Here is a 7,699-nt window from a genome sequence, read left to right as displayed (position 1 = left end):
ACCGTCACAACATTTCTTTAGAGCTATAGGCCCAAAGAAAAAGAGGCGCCGCACCACCACCGGGTGGGCTCGAACCTCCAACCTTGTGGTCAACAGCAGATCACGCTAGCCAATTGCGCCACGGAGACAGTCCTCCTCCACTTTCACCACCATCAGAACATTTCTTCAGAGCTATCAGCCCAAAGGAAAAAAAGCGCCGCACCTCCACCGGGTGGGCTCGAACCTACAACCCTTCGGTTAACTGCCCATCGCGCTAGCCAATTGCGCCACGGAGACAGCCGTGCTCCACTCTCACCACCATCAGAACATATCTTCAAAGCTATCTGCGCAAAGAAAAATCGACACACCAGTCCCAGGAGGGCTCGAACCTCCAAACTTTCGGTTAACAGCCCATCGCACTATCCAATTGCGCCACGGAGACAGTCGTGCTCCACTCTCACCACCATCAGAACATATCTTCAAAGCTATCAGCGCAAAGAAAAAAGGAACACACCACTCCCGGGAGGGCTCGAACCTCCAACCTTTCGGTTAACAGCTGATCGCGCTAGCCTACTGCGCTATGGAGACAGTCGTATTGCACTCCAATTACCGTCAGAACATTTCTTCAGAGCTATCAGCCAAAAGAAAAAAAAGCACCGCACCACCACCGGGAGGGCTCGAACCTCCAACCTTTCGGTTAACAGCTGATCGCGCTAGCCTACTGCGCTATGGAGACAGTCGTATTGCACTCCAATTACCGTCAGAACATTTCTTCAGAGCTATCAGCCAAAAGAAAAAAAAGCACCGCACCACCACCGGGTGGGCTCGAACCTCCAACCTTTCGGTTAAGGCCGATCGCGCTAGCCAATTGCGCCACGGAGACAGTCGTGCTATACTCACCACCTTCAGAACATATCTTCAAAGCTATCAGCGCAATGAAAAAAGCAACACACCACTCCCGGCAGGGCTCGAACCTCCAACCTTTTGGTTAACAGCCAAACGTGCTAGCCAATTGCGCCACGGAGACAGTCCTGCTTCACTCTCACCGCCATCAGAACATATCTTCAAAGCTATGAGCCCAAAAAATAGAAAGCAACACACCACTCCCGGGAGGGCTCGAACCTCCAACCTTTCGCTTAACAGCTGATCGCGCTAGCCAAATTCGCCACGGAAACAATCGTGCTCCACTCTCACCACTGCCAGAACATTTCTTCAAAGCTATCAGAGCAAAGGAAAAAAAGCGACACACCGTCCCCGGCTGCGCTCGAACCTCCAACCTTTCGGTTAACAGCCGACCACGCTAACCAATTGCGCCACGGAGACAGTCATGCTCCACTGTCACCACCATTAGAACATATCTTCAAAGCCAGCAGCCCAAAGAAAAAAAAGCGCCGCACCACAACCGGGTGGGCTCAAACCTCCAACGTTTCGGATAACAGCCGATCGCGCTAGCCAATTGCGCCACGGAGACAGTCGTGCTCCACTCTCACCACTGTCAGAACATTTCTTCAGAGCTATCAGCCCAAAGGAAAAAAAAGCGCCGCACCACCACCGGTTGGGCTCGAACCTACAAACTTTTGGTTAACAGCCGACCGCGCTCACCAATTGCGCCACGAAAACAGTCCTGCTCCACTGTCACCACCATTAGAACATATCTTCAAAGCTATCAGCCAAAAGAAAAAAAAGCGCCGCACCACCACCGGGTGGGTTCGAACCTCCAACCTTTCGGTTAACAGCCGATCGCGCTAGCCAATTGCGCCACGAAGACAGTCGGGCTCCACTCTCACCACCATCAGAACACATCTTCAAAGCTATCAGCGCAAAGAAAAAAGCAACACACCACTCCCGAGAGAGCTCGAACCTCCAACATTTCGGTTAACAGCCGATCGCGCTAGCCAATTGCGCCACGGAGACAGTCCTGCTCTACTGTCACCAACATCAGAACATAACTTCAAAGCTATCAGCCAAAAGAAAAAAAAGCGCCGCACCACCACCGGGTGGGCTAGAACCTCCAACCTTTCGGTTAACAGCCGATCGCGCTAGCCAATTGCGCCACGGAGACAGTCCTGCTTCACACTCACCACCATCAAAACATATCTTCAAAGCTATCAGCTCATAGAAAAAAAAGCCCGCACCTACCACCGGGTGGGCTCGAACCTCCAACCTTTCGGTTAACGGCCGAACGCGCTAGCCAATGGCGCCACGGAGACAGTCCTGCTTCACTCTCAACGCCATCAGAACATATCTTCAAAGCTATGAGCCCAAAGAATAGAAAGCAACACACCACTCCCGGGAGGGCTCGAACCTCCAACCTTTCGCTTAACAGCTGATCGCGCTAGCCAATTTCGCCACGGAAACAATCGTGCTCCACTCTCACCACTGTCAGAACATTTCTTCAAAGCTATCAGAGCAAAGGAAAAAAAGCGACACACCGTCCCTGGCTGCGCTCGAACCTCCAACCTTTCGGTTAACAGCCGATCGCGCTATCCAATTGCGCCACGGAGACAGTCCTGCTCAACTCTCACCAACGTCAGAACATTTCTTCAGAGCTATCAGCCCAAAGGAAAAAAAGCGCCGCACCACCACCGGGTGGGCTCGAACCTCCAAACTTTCGGATAACAGCCGATCGCGCTAGCCAATTGCGCCACGGAGACAGTCGTGCTCCACTCTCACCGCTGTCAGAACATTTCTTCAGAGCCATCAGCCCAAAGAAAAACAAGCACAGCACCACCACCGGGTGGGCTCGAAACTGAAACCTTTCGGATAACCGCAGATCGCGCTAGCCAATTGCGCGACAGAGACAGTCGTGCTCCACTCTCACCACCATCAGAAGATATCTTACAAGCTATCAGCGCAAAGAAAAAAGCAACACACCACTCCTGGGAGGGCTCGAACCTCCAACCTTTCGGTTAACAGCCGATCGCGCTAGCCAATAGCGCCACGGAGACAGTCGTGCTCCAATCTCACCACCATCAGAACATATCTTCAAAGCTATCAGCGCAAAGAAAAAAGCAACACACCCTCTCGGGAGGGCTCGAACCTCCAACCTTTCGTTTAACAGCCTATCGCGCTAGCCAATAGCGCCAGGGAGACAGTCGCGCACCAATCTCACCACCATCAGAACATATCTTCAAAGCTATCTGCGAAAAGAAAAAAGCAACACACCACTCCCGGGAGAGCTCGAACCTCCAACCTTTCGGTTAACAGCCGATTGCGCTACCCAATTGCGCCACGGAGATAGTCGTGCTCCACTCTCACCACCGTCACAACATTTCTTTAGAGCTATCAGCCCAAAGAAAAAGAAGCGCCGCACCACCACCGGGTGGGCTCGAACCTCCAACCTTTTGGTCAACAGCAGATCACGCTAGCCAATTGCGCCACGGAGACAGTCCTCCTCCACTTTCACCACCATCAGAACATTTCTTCAGAGCTATCAGCCCAAAGGAAAAAAAGCGCCGCACCTCCACCGGGTGGGCTCGAACCTACAACCCTTCGGTTAACTGCCCATCGCGCTAGCCAATTGCGCCACGGAGACAGCCGTGCTCCACTCTCACCACCATCAGAACATATCTTCAAAGCTATCTGCGCAAAGAAAAATCGACACACCAGTCCCAGGAGGGCTCGAACCTCCAAACTTTCGGTTAACAGCCCATCGCACTATCCAATTGCGCCACGGAGACAGTCGTGCTCCACTCTCACCACCATCAGAACATATCTTCAAAGCTATCAGCGCAAAGAAAAAAGGAACACACCACTCCCGGGAGGGCTCGAACCTCCAACCTTTCGGTTAACAGCTGATCGCGCTAGCCTACTGCGCTATGGAGACAGTCGTACTGCACTCCAATTACCGTCAGAACATTTCTTCAGAGCTATCAGCCAAAAGAAAAAAAAGCACCGCACCACCACCGGGTGGGCTCGAACCTCCAACCTTTCGGTTAAGGCCGATCGCGCTAGCCAATTGCGCCACGGAGACAGTCGTGCTATACTCACCACCTTCAGAACATATCTTCAAAGCTATCAGCGCAATGAAAAAAGCAACACACCACTCACGGGAGGGCTCGAACCTCCAACGTTTCGGTTAACAGCCGAACGGGCTAGCCATTTGCGCCACGGAGACAGTCCTGCTCCACTCTCACCACCCTCAGAACTTTTCTTCAGAGCTATCAGCCCAAAGAAAAGAACGCGCCACACCACCACCGGATGGGCTCGAACCTCAAACGTTTCGGTTAACAGCCGATCGCGCTATCCAATTGCGCCACGGAAAAAGTCGTGCTCCACTCTCACCACCGTCAGAACATTTCTTTAGAGCTATCAGCCAAAAGAAAAAAAACCCCGCACCACCACGGGGTGGGCTCGAACCCCCAACCTTTCGGTTAACAGCCGATCGCGCTAGCCAATTGCGCCACAGAGACAGTCGTGCTCCACTCTCACCACCATCAAAACATATCTTACAAGCTATCAGCGCAAAGAAAAAAGCAACACACCACTCCCGGCAGGGCTCGAACCTCCAACCTTTTGGTTAACAGCCAAACGTGCTAGCCAATTGCGCCACGGAGACAGTCCTGCTTCACTCTCACCGCCATCAGAACATATCTTACAAGCTATGAGCCCAAAGAATAGAAAGCAACACACCACTCCCGGGAGGGCTCGAACCTCCAACCTTTCGCTTAACAGCTGATCGCGCTAGCCAATTTCGCCACGGAAACAATCGTGCTCCACTCTCACCACTGTCAAAACATTTCTTCAAAGCTATCAGAGCAAAGGAAAAAAAGCGACACACCGTCCCCGGCTGCGCTCGAACCTCCAACCTTTCGGTTAACAGCCGACCACGCTAACCAATTGCGCCACGGAGACAGTCCTGCTCCACTGTCACCACCATTAGAACATATCTTCAAAGCTATCAGCCCAAAGAAAAAAAAGCGCCGCACCACAACCGGGTGGGCTCGAACCTCCAACGTTTCGGATAACAGCCGATCGCGCTAGCCAATTGCGCCACGGAGACAGTCCTGCTCCACTCTCACCACCGTCAGAACATTTCTTCAGAGCTATCAGCCCAAAGGAAAAAAAGCGCCGCACCACCACCGGTTGGGCTCGAACCTACAAACTTTTGGTTAACAGCCGACCGCGCTCACCAATTGCGCCACGAAAACAGTCCTGCTCCACTGTCACCACCATTAGAACATATCTTCAAAGCTATCAGCCAAAAGAAAAAAAGCGCCGCACCACCACCGGGTGGGTTCGAACCTCCAACCTTTCTGTTAACAGCCGATCGCGCTAGCCAATTGCGCCACGAAGACAGTCGGGCTCCACTCTCACCACCATCAGAACACATCTTCAAAGCTATCAGCGCAAAGAAAAAAGCAACACACCACTCCCGAGAGAGCTCGAACCTCCAACATTTCGGTTAACAGCCGATCGCGCTAGCCAATTGCGCCACGGAGACAGTCCTGCTCTACTGTCACCAACATCAGAACATAACTTCAAAGCTATCAGCCAAAATAAAAAAAGCGCCGCACCACCACCGGGTGGGCTAGAACCTCCAACCTTTCGGTTAACAGCCGATCGCGCTAGCCAATTGCGCCACGGAGACAGTCCTGCTTCACACTCACCACCATCAAAACATATCTTCAAAGCTATCAGCTCATAGAAAAAAAAGCCCGCACCTACCACCGGGTGGGCTCGAACCTCCAACCTTTCGGTTAACGGCCGAACGCGCTAGCCAATGGCGCCACGGAGACAGTCCTGCTTCACTCTCACCGCCATCAGAACATATCTTCAAAGCTATGAGCCCAAAGAATAGAAAGCAACACACCACTCCCGGGAGGGCTCGAACCTCCAACCTTTCGCTTAACAGCTGATCGCGCTAGCCAATTTCGCCACGAAAACAATCGTGCTCCACTCTCACCACTGTCAGAACATTTCTTCAAAGCTATCAGAGCAAAGGAAAAAAAGCGACACACCGTCCCTGGCTGCGCTCGAACCTCCAACCTTTCGGTTAACAGCCGACCGCGCTAACCAATTGCGCCACGGAGACAGTCCTGCTCCACTGTCACCACCATTAGAACATACCTTCAAAGCTATCAGCCCAAAGAAAAAAAAGCGCCGCACCACCACCGGGTGGGCTCGAACCTCCAACCTTTCGGATAACAGCCGATCGCGCTAGCCAATTGCGCCACGAAGACAGTCGTGCTCCACTCTCACCGCTGTCAGAACATTTCTTCAGAGCCATCAGCCCAAAGAAAAACAAGCACAGCACCACCACCGGGTGGGCTCGAAACTGAAACCTTTCGGATAACCGCAGATCGCGCTAGCCAATTGCGCGACAGAGACAGTCGTGCTCCACTCTCACCACCATCAGAAGATATCTTACAAGCTATCAGCGCAAAGAAAAAAGCAACACACCACTCCCGGCAGGGCTCGAACCTCCAACCTTTTGGTTAACAGCCAAACGTGCTAGCCAATTGCGCCACGGAGACATCGTGCTCCACTCTCACCACTATCAGAACATATCTTCAAAGCTATCAGCGCAAAGAAAAAAGCAACACACCACTCCAGGGAGGGCTCGAACCTCCAACCTTTCGGTTAACAGCCGATCGCGCTAGCCAATAGCGCCACGGAGACAGTCGTGCTCCAATCTCACCACCATCAGAACATATCTTCAAAGCTATCAGCGCAAAGAAAAAAGCAACACACCCTCTCGGGAGGGCTCGAACCTCCAACCTTTCGTTTAACAGCCGATCGCGCTAGCCAATAGCGCCAGGGAAACAGTCGCGCACCAATCTCACCACCATCAGAACATATCTTCAAAGCTATCTGCGCAAAGAAAAAAGCGACACACCACTTCCGGGAGGGCTCGAAACTCCAATTTTTCGGATAACAGCCGAACGTACTAGCCAATTGCGCCACGGAGACAGTCGTGCTCCACTCTCACCACCGTCAGAACATTTCTTCAGAGCTATCAGCGCAAAGAAAAAACAGCGCCGCACCACCAGCGGGTGGGCTTGAACCTCCAACTTTTCGGTTAACAGCCGATTGCGCTATCCAATTGCGCCACGGAGACTTTTTTTTTTTTTTATTTATTGCCTGGCATGGACATTGTACAGGGCAATCATTGCACACACATATATTACAATACAAAGAAAAAGAAAAAAAACAAGCATTGCCATCAGTCCCATTTGTACTGATGTTGTCCTCTTAAAAATACTTAAGGTTTGCCAGGGGTTCAAACCTTGACAACCATTCTGGCTCGATATCCTCTATTTTGCTACACTCAATGAATGCAGACATGCTTTGCCTGAAATAAATTACTGCTGGTTTTGCGTCCGGGTCGAAATGGTATCCGGCCATTCGTGCACGCCATATACAGTGGAGACCGGTCAACATCACTACATCGAATGGGACCCCATCATCATTTGTTACTGCGAGGTACCTTATTCCGTGTGGGTCTAGTGGAAAATCCTTCTTTATTGTCCTCTGTAATATGTCCCAAAAATGTACCCCTTCCCAACAATGCAAAAAAACATGGTCTATTGTTTCTGGTTTCTTACATATCAAGCAGTGTGACCCCCATAGTGTAAAAAAACCCCGTTCCTCTGTGAAAGTCTTTACTGATAGTGTTCCTGTGTGTAACTTGAAGAAAAAAGTTTTCACCCCTGTAGGTACCTGCATGTTTCTCACCCGCTTCAGTACGTTTTGTCCCGGTCTTCCACTGTATATGGCC

This window comes from Rhipicephalus microplus, chromosome 8 (assembly GCF_043290135.1).
Source record: "Rhipicephalus microplus isolate Deutch F79 chromosome 8, USDA_Rmic, whole genome shotgun sequence".
NCBI classification, from domain to species: domain Eukaryota; kingdom Metazoa; phylum Arthropoda; class Arachnida; order Ixodida; family Ixodidae; genus Rhipicephalus; species Rhipicephalus microplus.
Note: the sequence above shows the minus strand (reverse complement) of the source record.